A 19613-nucleotide genomic window follows, 5' to 3' on the forward strand; every position below is an offset into this window, starting at 1 on the left:
CCTCTCTGGCAGTGAACTTACCCAAAAGGAGGAACATTGATTTACTGCTAAGACCAAATGCTTCCCTCCCCCCCCATTTTTTAAAAATAGGCTCCTCGGTGCAGATGGCACACCCTTATTAATGACAGCAACGATAAATGGTGCATACACGATAATATCTCATGTCTGAAAAAACTTGGTGCAGAGGCAAAGCGAAGAGAAATGAAAAAATGCTAAATTGCTTAGTTGAAGGTTTAGCCAGGCAGAGAATGGGAACAAGAGGAAGCCAGGAGGACTGGATTGGGTGCAAGATGTGATAGGATTTTTTTCCCGTAAACATATAATTAATATTTAGGGCAGTACTAAGGCTCTTGGCATTTAAAGCTGGTAGATGTTGTTTTTGCTACTGATGGTGTCAAGAAAGGGATCTTGGAATTCTCTCTTCTCTTTTCCCCTTATTTCATCTCCCAAAATTTTCCTTTGTTTAGTAGTTTGAATTTAGTCAAGTAGTTCCTAAGGCCCTTGAAGTACAATATAAGTGTAAACAACTTTAACTCTGCATCTGAAAACTCATCAAACAATACTGAGAATTGCTCACTTCTGCCTAAAAACAAACATATGACCACAACTTTCTACCACAACAACATCATCTTATTGATTTTTTTTTTTTAATCAAAGGAGCCTGTGCCTACAGACAGGCACTCAAGCAGAGTTCTGCATGAAGTCAGTAGTTTTCACCTTAGCCTTCTCCACTCAGTTCTAGCCATTAAACATAAGATTTCTGGGTTTAGTTCTTCTGGTTTCCATCTCATTTCTATATTTTATACTTATTTCTCAATTTCTCAACTTAACTCTAGAGTATTTAGGAACTCTGGTACAAAAGGTGATGTTTTAGTTTATTCTCGACTACCCAGCCTCTTTCTCCTACCTCTTCAGAGTTAGATGATACTTATTAGATTTCCCACAGGTGACCTTTGTAACTATAAATAACATACTATACTTAACTATTATCATAACATAACAAATAATAGACTTGAATCTTTAGTTTTTCTCCCAGTAACTTCCCCATTTATAAGAGGAGTATGGTGCCTAATAGGGGCTCTTCTCTCCTCGCTTCCTGCTCCCACCTTCTGTTGGTTATGCTCTCACCATTTAATGACTGTCATGCTGCCTAAATCCCAGTCAAGTCTTCTGCACTGTGTCTAGCGAGACTAGCTCTGAAAGTGGAAACCTAACGCACAGATGCTGTGTAACACCTCTGCTACTCTTGGTCATGGCCAAACGGGTATCTCCAATTCCACTCATAGTACCAGCTCATGAAGGCACCTATCTGATCCAGAGACAAAGCATAACAGAGGGCTTTAGGTATTCTTCTCCCCTGCCTGAGAGGTTTAGATATACACTCTTTGAACCTTGCTGCTTTGGTCATTGTATTTGCATAAATTAGTACCATTTCATCTGTGAAACAAGCTGTTTCTTAACAGTTTTTTTGGATGCAGAGGACAAAGGGTTGAACTACAAATGCACAGAATTGTAGGCAGTCAAATGCTCCATTTTGATTGTTAATGGACTAAAAGTATATTAATCAACATTTAATGGTGCCACATGAATGATTTTCTAAATGCATAGAAGACAAACATACCTCTTTCCAGTAATGGAGATCAAAATGTGACTAGGGTTAATAGGAATAAATTTGCTTTTTGAAATATAAGCTGGAAAAGTTTCTGTTGCAACTAGATACTTCTTGACAATTGGTAGAAAACAATCCTCATATGCTATTTCTTAAAGCTTAAAGTAAGTGCAATAGCATAGCAGTACTAAACTTTTTTAAAATAGCTGGTAAGATGACCAACTGCCTCCATTTGCCTGAAACTTTACCAGTTTTAACACTGAAAGTGTCCCATCCCAGGAAACCCCTCAGTCCTGACAAATTCAGCAACGATGACAATAATGTTACTTGTGGCTATTATGAGCCAGATGCTACAGTAAGTGACTTAAATAGTTTTTTAATTTAATCTTCACAATAGCCATACAAAGTAGGTATTATTATCCTCATCTTGGAGATGGAAAAACTACTGCCTGACAAATTTAAATAATTTCCCCAAGTTCACATAACCAATAGCAGCTGAGCTAAGAACTGGTTACCTGATTCCATACTTGCTCCTATATTAAAACAAATTCTATCGCATTTTGGATTAAGGTTGTCAGATAAAATACAGGGAACCCAATCAAATTTAAATTTCATATGAGCAACAAATAATTTTTTAACATATGTCTCAATTGCCTGGGATATACTGATATTAAAAAATTATTAATTGTTTATCTGAAATTCAGATTTAACTAGACAGTTTATATTTTTACTTGCTAAATCTGATAGCCCTAATTTAGAGCAATTACCTTTCCCAATAAAAGTAAATTTTTATTGATGTTTTATATGACCCAATATATTTACTGACTGGTGAGATCTACGGAAACTCAGGTTTCAAATTAAAGGAGGTCAAATAAATTAGAGCAAAATGCATCCAAGTGTTGCTTTATCTGAGAGTTAGTTGATCTAAATAGACTTTTTCTGAGATGGACTCATAGTTATAATATATTTGAGTATGAGAGTAAAATGGAAGTAGGGAGCATTTACTTATTCATTCACTATACGTTGAATGGCTTCTGTGTTCCAGGCACTATCGAGATACTGGGTTAAGGCCAAACGAAACAGAGTCCTAGCCCTCAGAGAGCTTACATTTTCTAGGGAGGAAATGGGCACTAAAAAGATAAACTAGCAAGTAATACGGTTTCTACTAAGAGCTATGAAGAGAATATGGTAGCATAAGGGAAAAAAATGAAGGTGGTGTTATTTGAGATAGATATAGCCAAGGAAAGTTATCCAGTGAGGAATAAAATCCTGAATGAAGGAGCAAAACCATATGTATATTTGGGAGGAAAGATGCTAGGCAGATGGAACAACAAATGCAAAGCCCCAGAGATAAGAACATGCTGGCCATGCAAGAGGCTAGAGACTCCTGAGTAAGGTGTAGAGTGGGAGAACATGAGGCTAGAGAGAAAGGGATAGGGGTTAGTCACTTAGGGCCAAGTAGCTATGGTCAGAACACTGGATTTTATTATAAGCGTGAAGGACTGCGAGTGGGATGATAAATGATCAGATGTATGCTTCAAAGGCTCATTCTAGGTACTGTGGGAACAGATACTGTTGCAGAAGTAGAGGAGAGAGATGCTAGTGGTCTGGATTGAGATGAAAGCAGTGGAGAAGGGGAGTGTTGCTTTTGGGACAGTGGGGCCCAGGCAAATGTGACATATTAAATCACCACAGGTGATTCAAGTGAATCCCCAAGATAAAGGAGCACCACTATTTTAAAATATGATTATCCCTTCAGACCATTAGTTCAGCACCTCTCAGTGTGGGTGTGCTTTAAAGCCACCCAGGGGACTTAAAAAATATTGAGGATAGGTCCCACCCTTAGAGATTTCAGGAGTGGAAACCTGGGCATCAGGATTTTAAAATTTTCCTTAGATGATTCCTATGTGCAGCCAGGTTGAACATTTCTGATTTAAAGAATAGTGGGAACTGTAGGGTGTGTGAGGTAGATGATATTTCAAGGCATGAGGCAAGAAAGGGATAGAGATAAGTAAAATGAAGTCCAAAAATTTATTGACAAGACTTGTCTTTTAAAGCAAGTTCTATTAAGAACACTCAAAAATAGCTATGAACAAGTGTGGGTTCAAATACCTCTGGTTCTAAGTGGTAGGACAAGTGTCCTGCATGACTACATACTTTGGGGCTGCCAGGGTCTCCCCGTCTTTGTGCTTCCCTCTCCCATGTGCACTCAGAACTAGAATTGGTCATCGGTAACTACGTCCCCATATTGGTGGCTAGTCTCTGGAACCTGTCACTGTGAGGTTACAGTGACCTACCTTGCAATTGTCATATCCTTCACTAATTTTTGCTTATGTCAACTCAATTTCCAAGGACATCAAGGTCTTGGAGATTGCAGGATAAATTGAGAGGTGACCAGAGAGCAGTTTTCTTTTGTTCCTTTCCAGAGAAGGCATATGGCAACCATTCCCTTATGCTCTCAGGAGCAGCCCTAAAATTCCCTTGCCATTGATGGGAAAACTCAAACAAAAATCAAAGTAATAATCAATGTCACTTAGTGAATTAGTGATGGAGACAGGAACAGAATCCAGACATTCTAACTTGGGGATCTCCTGCTTTTAAGTCTAAAGGGCTCTTTTTATTTTAATCCAGCTGTGCTGAGTTAATAAGACTTTGACGAGATCCAGCCCTGTAGTTTGTAGAGTTAACATATTTGATATTTACCTCAGCTATTTGTTGTCTGTTTAATAAGTTTTGTTTGTCTTCCCACATGCACATATTTGGCAGTGTATAATCACATACGATTGTTTACACCATTACCGTTTGTTTCAAGTCTTGCCAAGACGGACTTGGTGTAAACTAGTTGTCTGCAGCAGCCACACTAAGTTAAGCCTTTAAAAGGGTCTAATCGGGCCTATATAAATAAACAAAATGATATGGAAAATAACTCCATATAAATTTACTACACTGCTGGCCAGCTGGTAAATATGCAGACCTTCTCTCTTATAGAATAGATAGGAGGATTAAATCCTACTCAGGGCCTTACAGTCTTCTGTAATGATTACAAAGAGCTATTTAAGTTTTAATTAGAACCCTAGCAAAACCCTACACACACACACACACACACACACACACACACACACACACGTGCGCACAAGCTTTCGGTGGTAATAAATTTCAATCATGTGATTAGCACAACTCCTAACTGTGGCTTTTATTTTTAGAGAAATTGGTCAGTGAGGTAAATTTTATATTTGCTCATTAGAAGGCCGATGGGCAGGCAGGTCATGATAACTGGGAGAACACAGATGGTCTGATAATATATTAAACTGATAAAGGAGAACAGCAAAATTTACCAACTAATGGTTTAGGCATAAGAGAGGAACTACAGCATAAGGTAAGCAGTATCTTCCTGAACATGTTCAGCATTTGTAAAATATCTCAACACTTACCTCTTCCTGAGAGCAGTTGCAGGGGTTCTGTGGCATGAATAGTCTTGGTGTATGAAAACAACACAAGATAACCTAGGAATTTTAGGACTGGCTGAGAATTAATATTAATAACCACCTGGGTGGAATTTTACATTTATATGTTCAATAAATGTTCATCAAGTAGCCACTGTGTGTCCATCACAGTGCCAGCTGTCACAGGCCGGGGTAAGATTTACAAAGCTATGTAAGGCCTATTCTCTGCTCTTGAAGAATGAATAATGTAGGAGAGTTTATCTTCTCCATGCCTTTGTTCATGTCGATTCCTCCAGTGAAAAGCCCTCCTCTGCTACTTCAGATCAGGCATACAACCTTTAGAACACTCTTTAATTGCTTGTTCTACCTTATACATGTGTGGCTAATTCCTTCTGCTTTAAATCACATATAGTTAGATGTAAACCTGCATGTTTCACAATGCCTGAAAGGCAAAGGCCAGATCTTGTTGATCTGTGGATCCTGTGCTTAGCAAGATAGGTATTCAATAAATATCTGTTGGATCAATTAATGAATGAATAATAGTAATATTCTTTGAAAAATGGCAAGCTATTTTAATACCCAGTTGGAATGTTTGAATTTACCTCCTCTGAAGTGGTACCAGAGTGGTATTTAAATTTGTCCATGTTGTTTAATTAATACCAGAAAGGTTTGTGTTGGCTAAAATCCTAGGAGAGCATTTCTTTTTCATCTAGCAAATTTTATTTAAAATGCCTTTTTTTGGAATCATTGTTGATTTTGGAGTGTGGGTGACGAGGGTATTGTGGTTATGTTTAAAAGGGAGAGTCCTTGTGTGTCAGAAATACATACTGAAATATTTAGAGAAGAAATTAGATGATGTCTGGAATTTGCTTCAAAATAACTCAGGGGGAATAAAGAGTAAGAATTGAGATGAAGAAAGGCCAGCTGTGAGTTGATCATTGTTGGGGTGACAGATACATGGAGATTTGTTCAACTATTCCCCCGACTTTTGCGTATGTTTTGAATTTTCCATAATAGTAATTTTTTTTTACATTTACAGAAGAGGAGAACCTGGTATAAAGATCACAACTGGAAAATAAGTATAAAACAGACATAGGTTTCTCCTGCCTAGAATGCCCACAACACAAAGTAAATGCACGCTTGCTCCACTTCTGACTGTTTCTTAGCCATTAGAAATTCTTATGTTTTCAGGGGCCAACTTTCATTTTCAAGGAATGCAACTTGGTAGTTTTCTACTATAAGTGCATTTACTATATCCATTTATGGCAGACTCAGAGGACTGGAGTGTGCAAAATAAAAAATGTACACACACCAGGCTCTCACCCCAGAAATACCTTGAGCTCAATCCTCGGCCACCTCTTTCCAAGATGAGTAAATAAAAAATCTTCCAACTCCCATCCCCACTGTGTTCCATGCTACCAGTTTTCACGAATCATTTATGTCTCAGGGTAGGGTTGTTAGATAAAACCCACAACGCCAAGTTAAATTTGAATTTCAGATAAAGAACAAATAATACTTAGTATAAATATGTATCAAATACCACATGGGAACATATTTATTTTTATTTGCTAAATCTGGCAACCTTATCCTTAGGTCTGTGTGGTGCCTATAACTCCAACAGTTAGAATAGTCAATTAATTAATGAAAGGACTATTTTTCATTATTAGTTGGTTTAATTATTCTGAAAAACCTCATTCAGTTCTGCCCTTCACTATAACATTGAATCAAAAAAGACCCAACTTCACTCAGAAACGTCAAACTCTGTATAGAATTACTGTATTTTCAGATCTAATTATTTTTTATTTTAAGCAACATAACATACACATTGTTAAAATAAAATCAAATAATACTAAAAGGCTGATAATAAGAAACAGCTGGCTTTTGCCACATTCTAGATCCACTCACTCATTAGAGCCAATAGTAAGGAGAGGCCACCAGCTCTGTAGCCACCTTAATATCACTAAAAAATAGCCACATGCTGTTATTTCTTAAGTTATTAGTTTTTGACATTATATATTAAGTTTCTAAATCTCCATCTTTTAAAAAGATTGTTTTACTTATTTTTAGAGAGAGAGGAAGGGAGGGAGAAACGGAGTGAGAGAAACAGCGATAGGTTGCCTTCCACATGTCCCCAGCTGGGGACCCAGCTCACAACCCAGGCATGTGCCCTGACTGGGAAGAGAACCTGCAACCCTTCCATTGCAGGCTGGCACTCAATCCACTGAGCACACCAGCCAGAGCAAAATCTCTATCTTTTGATAGATGGAGATTTAATTTCTTTTCCACTGTTCCCATTCTCCCTCTCTAGTTTTATAACCACTTTTAAGAAAACTAATAATCAAGTGTTTGCATCATTATAACTACTGCTATGAACTGAATAGTATCCCCCCAGGGAACTCATATGTTAAAACCCTAACACCCAATGTGATGATATTTGGAAATGGGGCTTTTGGGTAGTAATTAGATAAGGTTATTGAGGGTTGGGTCCTCATAATGGGATTAGTGCCCTTATAAGGAAAAGCTCTCTCTCTCCCTCTTCCTCTCCCCCCAACCATCCCCCTCCTTTCCCCCTCCCTCCCTCCCTTTCTTTTCCTCTTCCCCTCCCTCCCTCTCTTCCTCCTTCCTTCCCTCCCTCCTTCCCTCCCTCTCCCTCTGTCTGCCATATCAGACAGAGTGAAACAGAAGCTATCTGCAGGCCAGAAAAATATTCCTCATCAAGAATAGAATTTGTTGGTACATTGATCTTGGACTTTATTTCTCACAGGTCCAGGTTCCAGAACTGTGAGAAATAAATATCTGTTGCTTAAACTACTCAGTCTATGATATTTTGTAATAGCAGCCTAAATAGGCTGATAGAACTGTATATATACTTACTACAGAGCCAAGGAACGTATGCTTATATTTCTTTTCTTTTATTCATGATTTCTGAATTAAAGATTTTCTTATTTTTTCACTTGCATATCCTTAATTGTTTGCATATGTTTTATTACAGCGTAACTCAAAGAATGGCCTCGCAGACCAACAGTACCAACATTACCCCAGAACTAATTTATTATAAATGTTGGATTAATTGAATATCCATATGCAAAAAAAGAAGAATTTCAAGTTTTAATCTATACTTCATGCCCTTTAAAAAATTAACTTCAAATGTATCATAGACTTAAATGGAAATCCTAAAACAATAAATCTTCCAGAAGGCATAGGATAAAATCTTTGTTATCATGGATCAGACAAAGATTTCTTAGATATGACCTCAAAAGTATGATCCATAAACAAAATAAAATTGACAAATTGGACTTTACTAAAATTAGGAACTTGTAGTTTGAAAAATACTTTAAAATAATGAAAAGACAAATCATGTACTCAGGAAATATTTTTATAGCATATACGTCATAAAGACATACACAGAACGTATAAAGAATTCTCACAACAAAATAATAAGAAAACATCCCAATAGAAAATGGTCAAAAGATTTCAACAGATACTTCAGTAAGAATATATGTGGATAGCAAATAAATACATGAAAACATGCTTGTTATCATTAGTCATTAAGGAGATACAAATTAAGATCACAATATGATACCTCTACAAATTTACTAAAATTACTAAAATAAAAAAGACTGATGATACAAAATATTGGCAAGGATGTGGAGGAACTGAAATGCTTACCCTGTAGGTGGGCATTTAAAATGGTACAACCACACTGGAGAACAATTTGTCAGTTCCTTAAAAAGTTAAACATATGGTCCAGCCATTCCCAAGAGAAAAGAAAGCCTGTGTCCACAAACACAGGCAGGACAGACTTATATATAAATGTTTGTGACAGCCTTATTTTTAATAGCACCAAACTGGAAACAACTCAAATGTCCATCAATAGGTAAATGGATAAACAGAGTATAGTATTACTGTACAATAGAATTCTACTTAGCAACAAAAAAGAATGAACTACTGATGCACACTACATCATTAATGAATCTCAAAATAATCATGTTGTCGAAGAAACCCTATCAAAAAGGAATATATGAGTATATTGTAGGATTCCATTTATATAAAATTCTGAAAAATGCAAGTTAATCTATAGTGACAGAAGAAGATCAGTGGTTGCCTAGGAAGCAGAGGGAGTGCGAAAGAAAAATTACAAAGGAAGAAGAAAAAAGTCTGGAGTGATGTTAAGATGTCATGAGTGTCTACGTATGAACAATTTCACTTCATATAGGTGCCATTTATTTTTTAAGTATATTTTATTGATTGTGTTATTACAATTGTCCCAATTTTCCCCCTTTGTCTCCTCCACCTGGTATCCCTGTTTGCCCCTAGCAATTCCCTCTTTAGTTTAGGTCCATGGGTCATGTACATAAGTTCTTCAGTGTCTCTGTTTCCTATATGCTATTTATTATATGTCAATTATCCCTCAATAAAGCTGTTAAAAAGAGTGACTGGTAAGCACAGTGTTATGAGAGTACAGGGGAAAGGTGGAGAGAGCTTCTTTAAGGCAGCTTCACAGCAGAACTACTTTACAACAATTGAAAGTATGATGGTATTGTCAAAAACACAAAATACCAAAAGAAGTTCATGGAAAGAATAGTGTAAATTAGAAATGTTAGTTACCGATTTATTTGGTCTGCAACAATACAAAAATTGTAGATTTCCAACAAAATAGAAAAATAATGCTACAAGCTGTACATGTGTTGAGTTGGTGTCTACCTAGTGCCTGTTTCACTTCTCCTTTCATATTGATTTTTTGGTGCCTGTTGTCATTTGTACAGTTTTTCATTGTCCAGTGCACACAGTTAATTCATTTTTCTTCAGCTGTTTTGAAATTTAACCTATAATCTCTTGTAGTTTTTTCCCTTGGCAATGCCAACTCATTGAATGTGATGTCAACAGAATTCTTCCTTGCAATCTCTCAATGCCTCTATATTTCAAGAATCACTGTTAATTGTCCCTGTCTTTCTTTTACCATCATTTCTTCCTCCAAATGATATGGGATTTCTAGGAGAGGTTGAATAGGCTGGTTTAGAACCATTGAACTTGTGATTTTGTGCCCTCATCCACCCCACCTTTCATGCTACACTTTTGTTGTGACTCTAGGATATCTATTTAAACCCTAGGTTTGATGCAATATAAAGAAACTGATTCCAGAAAAAGTGTCCCCAGTGTAATTGCAAGTGATTAGGATGTTCGTGGGACACTTAATATTCCAGAAGACTCTCTTACAGTTATCAGGCTGATCACTTCATAAGGTATATAAATATCTAATTACTATGCGGTACACCTGAAACTAATATAATATTGTAAGCCCTGGGTGGTTAGCTGATTTGGTTAGAGCGCTGTCCCAGCATACCAAGGTTGTGGGTTTGATGCCCAGTAGGGGCACATACAAGAATCAACCAATGAATGTATAAATAAGTGGAACAACAAATCAATGTCTCTGTCACATTCAGATGATTAAATGATATATATATTTATAAAATATTGTATGTCAATTATAATTGAAAATAAATTAATCAGAGTCTCTTACTATTGCTATTTTGGGGTCAGTTTTAGGTGACAAAGGTTATCTTCCACTTCTAAGTGCCTCACAAAACCTGCCTGATATTCAGAAAGTTGAACTCCTTGGCTTGCATGCCAACTCTTCAGAACCCTACGACCTCTACACACTATGAAAAGGGACAATATGCCAGGATATCTAGAGTTCTGTGTACTCACACACAGACAGAATTACACAAATTCTATTTCTAATTAAAGCCATGAGGGCTTGTTTTAACAAAGGTCAGAAATCCTTGAAAACCTAGGACTGGATTGGTCAAAGTGTCTTCAATCAGCTGTGAAGTAAACTCTACTCCTTCTGGAAGCTGGCATGGCTCAACCTAAGCCATCTGGTGTTTCCTTCTAGGACAGCCAAAGCCACCTTCAATGTGGCTAGAGAAGTAGATTTGCAAACTTTATGAAAGATTCACCTAGGATTCTGCATCATGTGATTGGACTTCTACTTTTAGAAAAACTATGAGATATATGCCACTTTTAAAAATTCATGATCGCAATATAATTTGAGGTATAAAGTCCACCCATGACAGATTTGCCAATATATGGCCTTATAAGTGGAAAATATGAAATAAAAGATGGTAAAATTATTTATGACTGTAGATAGTGGTTTGGCAAGATTTACTTCATATGTTGATAAATCATCCAAACACTGAACAGTGTTTGTGCTCAACTAAGATAGAACTAGAATTAATAGAGTAATGTCATCCAAGACTTGTATATTATTATTTCTTAATAGCATGACATTACTTTCCCTGATGGAGACATTTAATATCCTGGAATCAGAGTGAAGAGGAATATATTAGGAAATAAGTGCTATTGCTCTATCATATGCCTGTTCAAGGCCACCTACATAAAAACTTGTCATCTTTCTCTTTCCACCACTTAGTTATTCATTTTCCTCTTTGGAGTTGTCCCCTTGTTCCCAAAGTAATGGTCTGATCAGGTGTCATAAATGGCTCCTTTGTACCCACAGGTACAGAGCCATATACCCATTAAATGCTCATTAAATTGATCTCATAGTAAGGGACTTTTTATGGAATTTTTTTGGAAATTCTCCAACTGCTATTAAGAGACGCAGTAGACTGTATGGATTAAGAGCTGTCATTTCATTTCAGTGAGGGGCAAGGAAACTGGGCTGTTTCCCAGTTCCTGTCCCTAATTACTAAATGTCACCTCTATGAGGTCTAATCCCTGTGCACAGGTCAAATGGATTTCATTGGCTAGAGAAGGCCCCCACACAGAGATCTGTAAGAAACCAGTAGTCATGTTGAGAAACTGCCCACAGGTACCTCCCAAGTGGGCCAAGGGGATATAGGTGGATCACTAACCATACCTGTTACAAGATCTCTGGTCAGAATTGATTCAAATTCTTACCCTGAAACTTGCTAGCTGTTTGACCTTGGACAAGTTAGTTAATTGCTCTAAACCTCAATTTCTTCATCTGAGCAAATAATAATGGTAAGCACTTAGTGGTGGTTCCGCGTGCAGAGGTGTTAGGAAAGAATGCTTAAGGACTTGTCTAGAGGCTGCATTTCCATAGTAAACACATTGTTCATTTTGTCTTATAAGAGTGCATGTTTATTTGGGGTAGCTGATGGAAAATACAGTATTGCCAAACTTCCCCCCAGCTTGCTCTATGAGGCTGCCATTGTGCTTACCTTAATGAACTTTGGTAAAGATAAAATGGCTGCAAGGCAAATTTAACTGTATCACTCTCCTGCTTAAAATTCTTCAATGGTTTCCCATTAGTCTCAGGAAATAGATCAACATTTTTTAACACAAGGTACAAGACCTCGTAAACCTCAGCTCCTCCTTATTACTTACACCTTCTTTCCTACTTTGCTCCTCCTCTCTTCTGAGGTTCCTTGGATGTATTAAATATCCATCTGCCACAGGATCTTTGCATGTTTTTCCTGCTTAATGCTCCTCTACCTTCACATCCACAGGCTAACCTTCCACCACTGGGATCTCTCCTCTTCAGGGTAAGTTTTCCACATCTCTCCCTGCTTGGGCCAGCTCTCCCTTCACCCATATCCTCCCTGGATGGCAGGGAGTTGACTTCTAGGTGTTCTAAACTGCAGCTTGCAAACACAAAAGCCATTCCTGCATGAGGGAGTTATTAGTTTGGCCAAAAAGTTCATTTATTATTTTTTCCATACAATGGCTCTAGTAGTGCTTAGTTGTCTTTAACTTCACTCAAAACAATTTAGTTAGATTGTATTGTGACAGCTATATCCTATCAGTGTGTATTCCTATCAGTGTGTATTTAAAAAAACATATCAAAATTGGTGAATTTTTGTGCAGCCATTTTAATATTGAAGATGGGAGAAAATACGCAATATTTTCAATGTCTTATGCTTTATTATTTCAAGAAAGATAAAAACACCTGAAATGCTAAAAAATTTGTGCAGTGTATGGAGAAGGTGCTGTGACTGACTGAATGTGTCAAAAGTGTTTTGTGAAGTTTCTTGGTATTATTGACATATTGGCCAAATATTTCTTTGCTATGGGGCCGTTTTATGTATTGGAAGATGTTTAGCAGCGCCTCTGGTTTCTACCCACTAGAAGCCAAAAGTGGGAAATAGCCAACATATTCAAAATACTCAAATCTATAAAGTTATTGGTGGAAATGAGCCCTCTCTGGTGTGGCTCAGAGGATTGAGTGCTGGCCTGTGAACCAAAGGGTCGCTGGTTCAATTCCCAATCAGGGCACATGCCTGGGTTGCAGGCCAGGTCCTCAGTTGGGGATACAAGATGCAACCACACATTGATGTTTCTCTCCCTTTCTCTTTCCCTTCCTTCCCCTCTCTCTCAAAAAAATAAATAAATAAAATCTTAAAGAAAAAAAGAAAATGAAAGATGTGTCTTTTATTTTATGGAAATGGACTTTTTGGCCAACCCAATAAAATGCAGAACACAAAGATTTCTTGGGATAAGAAAGACAACTACTCCTCATTTACTTCTATAGTACTAAGGAAAAAAAACACAAATTAATATCCTGCCATAATTATGTCATCAAAAGTCAGTTCTAGATCTTATCCAAATCCATTCATTACTAACGTAGGAAAATTTCTTCAATGTTTGAGATTCCTCTTATATATGTATTGCCTTTCTACAGTATTACTACACTTCCCTTTAGTGAAAAACTTCAGTTTGTTGATCATGGGTCTTTTCTGAGAACATTTCAATCAAACTATATAAGCTACCTTGGAGATATTGGTTGAGTTCTAGACCACTGCAATAGAGCGAATATGGCAATAAAGTGAGTCTCATGATTTTCTGGGTTTCCTAGTGCATATAAAAGTTATGTTTATACTATACTATAGCCTATAAAGTGTGCAATAGCATTATGCCTAAAAAACAATGTACATGCTTTAATTAAAAAGACTATATTGCTTTAAAAATACAAACTCATTTGAGCACTCAGTAAATCTTAATCTTTTTATTGGTGGATGTCTTGTCTCGATGTTGATGAAAATGCAATATCTGCGAAGCACAAAAAAGTGAAGTTCAATAAAACAAGGTGTGCCTATATTTACTAATGTCTTCTTTTGATTCATCCAGAAGAACATACTAAATTATCAATTTCTCTACATGAAAACCAAAAACACTTGGAAAACAGGAGACATTATGGCAGAACACAATAATGGTTTTTTTCCCTTTATTCAAAAGAACCTCCCCAGAGCCTCTGCAGTGTGACTTTACCTCCTGTCTCCTACTCTCTAAAACATGGCTGGCCATGGATGGAACTGGAGAGCATTATGCTAAGTGAAATAAGCCACGGGGCGAAAGACAAATACCATATGATCTCACCTATAAGCAGAACCTAACCAACAATACAAAAATGCAAGGAAAATAAGACCAGCAACACTGAAAGGAAAAGAAATCAACAGAGACAAGAGGGAAGGAGGGTGGGGCAGGGAAAAGGAAGGGAAGGGGAAAGTCAAGGAACATGTAGCAAGGACTCATGGACAAAACCAAGGGGAAGAGCTGAGGGAGGGAAGGAGGAAGGGGGCAAGGGAAAGTGGTGGGGGGGAAGCAGAGACAAATGTATTTGAAAAAATAAATTTAAAAAAATTAAAAAAATAATAAAACAACGAAGATATTAAAAAAACATGGCTGGCAATAATAAACTATGAGATTTTTTAAAAAATATGTAAATACTGATGATCAGAGCTTTGAGGAATGTTCATGTTGTGCCACATTCAACTTTATCATAGGGCTCCTTCCTTTGAAAAGGCTAAAAGTAGATATGGTATGCAGATTGTTTTGAGCTAAAGGCAAACTGAGACCCTGCAGGGAAACTTCTGCCCACCTGTGACTGCCAAACTGTAACTACCTAGAAGAATGTGAATTAGGAGACTTGCCCAAAAGATGACCAGAGATAACATTTTTTGACCTTATCAATATGGCAGGGCAAACTACTAATGACTGAATATCTGCTCTTCTTTGTTGTCCTGCAATGACCTTCCTCTCCTGTGAAGCACAAAGGTGATCCTTAGCTCAAAATGTCCTATATACATCATTTTCCCTTTATGTCTTTGAACCTTTTGTGTGTATGGAGTCCCTGACTCTCTTATGTGCATAGGGTTTCCATACATATGTATATAATTAAGTCTGGTCATTTTCTCTTATTAATCTGTCTCATGTAAATTTAATTTTAGACCAGCTGAAAGAACCTTGAAAATAGAGGAGAGTTTTTTCTTCACCCACAGTAACTTAAAAGAAACTTAAGTTCATGAGAAGGAACATTAAAATATCTCAAACAGTACAGTCTTGATGAATCTCCATGATGCAATAAATCACATTAGTTTCTGGCAGCAGCAGTAAAGTAGTTCTTACTGAAACTTATTTTGCTGTAGTCATTCTTCCTTATATAGAACATCACAGCTATACACAGCCAAAGGGTAGGCAGGCATTCAACTTGGGATCTCATCTGATAATCTGCAGATTTTAATTTAGCTTTTCCAAGGATAAAGAAGAGGGTAGGAGGCAGCGCTACTGTTGAGCTGCCAATGTTTGTCTTTGTAAATCTGTAAGCCAACATTTTCAAATTGCTCTGTGATAGGACAGCAATTACCCAGAGCCAGGTGTCTAGAATGTTTGCATGATCAGCATAGGAATTTACTTCATATTTTCACACTCTTTGCAATGAAACATTAGACTTGGGAATCCAGAGAAAGATACTCAGCAGCCACATTTGTGTCATATGACTTGCCCCCTGTCTGGAGATAGCTGGATTAGGGGTGGACACTTGACCTACAGTGTTCTTAATTATATTCATCCTCCCAGTGATTTAGAATTAGGAGATATAGTAGATACTAGAAGAAGGAGATATAAACTTGAGTATTCTGAAATGGCTATCTGGACCCATTGCATGGCTAGATATTAGAGAAAGTAGATCTAGAAAAATAGAAAAGAGTGAAGCAGAAATAATTGAAAACAAGAGAGGGGAGAAGAGAGGATTCCCATGGTTCTTCTGACCCAGCTGCCTCCCTGCCCTCGGATTCTGTAACCACTGTATTTTTATAATAGATTTCCTTACACAATACTTAAAACAAGATTTTCAACTAATACAAACATCCAACTAATGATAACTTTTTGTTAGGAGACAAGAGTTAATGTTGATCAACCCTTTTATGGAAGTGTTTGCATTTTAAGTGGGTTTTAAAATCATAATCCTTGTCCTGGCTGGTATGGCTCAGTGAATTGAGCACCAGTCTGCGAACCATAGGGTCACCTGTTAGATTCCAGTCAGGCCACATGCCTGGGTTTTGGGCAAGTCCTCAGCAGGAGGCGCGCATGAGAAGCAAACACATTGATGTTCCGCTCCCTCTCTTTCTCCTTCCTTTCCCCTCTCTAAAAATAAATAAATAAATCTTTAAAAAGTAAAATAAAATCATAATCCTTAAAATATTGCTATTATTGAATGTGATAGACTTAGAAATATTCAGTAACTTTTGAAAGGCACTTCTCTCTAGAATGGGACATAAAATAGCACGATTTTGCTACTGCTTATAAAATCATTGTGGTTTTTTGGTTGGCAAATGGACCTCATTTCTGACTGTTTGTACCACTGTCATTGGTGATTAGTGCAATTTGCTTCATCTGCATAAACATAGGGGTAGGAGAAGTTTTTCTCCAAGGTGATTGCCTGGATCACTGGGAACCAGTCCTTTGTAAAGGTGGAAAGGCACTAGAGAGAGCTTCACTGGCATCTTACACCAAAGCTAAGCTACTGGGTGTGTGCTTGAGTGAAGTGTTAGATTGTATTGTATTGGTTCAATGTTTGGGTCTAGGTAGAAAATGCTTTCCGTAAGTCCCATCCATAGAGAAGATTTATCTTCTTATGTGTCTACTTTCCTGCCTCCTAAAAATAGGGGCACACAAGTCATACAAGAGTCTTGTTTTTCATTCACCCACTCTTTCAATCAACAAATTAATATGTACTGAGCACTGTCTTGACCAGGCAGAGCTAGGTGTTGAGCCTGGCTCCCCATGCTAGCTTGAGGCTGGCAAACCACTTAGTTTTTACATTCTGTCATCCAGAATGACCATCCTGGGAGTACCTTAGACCAGGGGTGTCCAACGTGCAGCCTGTGGGCTGCATGCAGCTCAGGATGGCGATGAATGCGGCCCAACACAAATTGTTATTTACTTAAAACATTATGAGATTTTTTTGGTGATTATGTGTCACAATGTATTTAATGTGTGGCCCAAAACAACTCTTTTTCTTCCAGTGTGGCCCAGAGATGCCAAAATGTTGGACAATCCTGCTGGCTTAGACCATGTCCCTTTGACTTCTTCCACTCTTCTTTGCCTTCAGCTCTCTTGATTTCTCAACATCCATCTCCTCTCCCTAATTTTATCCTCATTTTCTGTTTTGTCCTTTATTGCCACCTAGGCATCCCTATTTGGAACCCACCTAGAACAAAATTCCAGAACTCTGACCTCTATGGCAGTTATCATCTGTGGCAGTGGTTTTCAACCTTTCCCATCTTATGGCACACATAAACTACTAAAATTCTGTGACACACCAAAACTACATTATATTTTTTGCCAATCTGACAAAAACTAGGTATAATTTTGATTCATTCACACTGGATGTCTATTGTTATGTTGACTGTTGACATTTTTTATTTGACAACCTAAAGGAAAGGAAGTCAGTGCCCCTACTAAGCAGTCAGGTATTATATTTTAAGTTAATCTTGATTGAATTTTTTTCTATTACCATTTAGTCCCTTTATACCCCTCTCCCCAGCAATCACTACACTGTTGTCCATGTCCATGAGTCTTTTCTCCTTTTCACTCAATCCCTCCACCCCCTACCCTGCCCCACCCCCACTAGCTGCCATCGGCTTCCTATCTGTAAGTCTGTCCCCATTTTCCTTATTAGTTCAGTTTGTTTGTTAGATCCCACATACAAGTGAAATCATATGGTACTTTCTCTGACTGGCTTATTTCACTTAGCATAATGTGCTCTGGACACATCCATATCATTGCAAAGGGTAAAATTTTCTTATTTTTTATGGCCGAATAGTATTCCATTGTGTAAATGTCCTATAGTTGTTTCACCCACTCTTCCATGTCTTGGTGATTGTAAATAACACTGCAATGAACATAGGAGTGCTTATGTTCATTTGAATTAGTGTTTTGGGTTCCTTTGGATATATTCCTAGAAGTGGGATTGCTGCATCAAAAGGCAGATTGATTTTGAATTTTTTGAGGTATCTCAACACTGCTTTCCAGTGGCTGCACCAATCTGCATTCCACGAACAGTACAAAAGGGTTCTCCTTTGTCCACATCCTCTCCAGCAATTGTTGTTTGTTGATTTATTGATGATAGCCATTCTGATATATGTGAAAGGGTATCTCATTGTGGTTTTAATTTGCATTTCTCTGATGATTAGTGACATTGAGCATCTTTTCATATGTCTATTGGCCATCTGTATGTCCTCTTTGGAGAATGTCTATCCAGGACCTTTGCCTGTTTTTTAATTGGGTTGTTTGTTTTTTGTTGTTGTGTTTTGTAAGTTCCTTATAAATTTTGGATAATAACCCCTTATCAGATGTATCAGAAAATATGTTCTCCCATTCAGTGGGTTGTCTTATTATTTTGTTGATGATTTCTTTCGCTGTGCACATTTGATGTAGTCACATTTGTTTTTTGTTTTATTTCCCTTGCCTAGGGAAATATATCTGATAAAAACAATTGCTAGCTGTGTCTGAGATTTTGTTACCTATGTTTTCTTCTAGGATTTTTATGGTTTCAGGACTAATATTTAAGTCTTTGATCCATTTTGAAATTTATTCTTGTGTGTAGTATAAGAAAGTGGTCTAGCTTCATTTTTCTGCACTTACCTGACCAATTCCCAGCACCATTTACTGAATAAACTATCTTTAGCCTATTGTATGGGCTTGCTCCCTCTGTCGAATATTAATTGACTATAAAGATGTGGGTTTATTTCTGGGCACTCTGTTCTGTTCCATTGATCTATATGTCTGTTTTTATACCAGAACCAGGCTTTTTTGGTTACTATTGCCTTGTAGTGTAGTTTGATATTAAGTAGCATGATTCTGCCAACTTCGTTCTTCTTTCTCAGGATCGCTGTTGCTATAAGAGGCCTTTTGTGGTTCTGTGAAATACATCATTGGAATCTTGATAGGAATTGCATCGAATCTATAGTTTGCTTTGATTAGTATGGACCTTTTAATGATGTTAATTCTTTCTATTCATGAACACAGTATGTGCTTCCACATATCTGTATCTTCTTCAGTTTCTTTCTTTAGTGTCTTAAAATTTTCCGAGTATAGGTCTTTTGTATCCTTGGTGAGGTTTATTGCTAGGTATTTTATTTTATTTTTTGATGCAATTGTAAATGAGATTGTTTTCTTAATTTCCATTTCTGTTAGTTCATTTTTGACATATAAAAATGCAACTGATTTCTGAATATTGATTGTGTATCCTGCTACTTTGCAGAATTCATTTACCAGTCCTAGTAGTTTCTTGGTGG

This window comes from Pteronotus mesoamericanus, unplaced genomic scaffold (genome assembly GCF_021234165.1).
Source record: "Pteronotus mesoamericanus isolate MK-2021 breed Mesoamerican mustached bat unplaced genomic scaffold, CSHL_Meso_final scaffold_125, whole genome shotgun sequence".
NCBI lineage: Eukaryota > Metazoa > Chordata > Mammalia > Chiroptera > Mormoopidae > Pteronotus > Pteronotus mesoamericanus.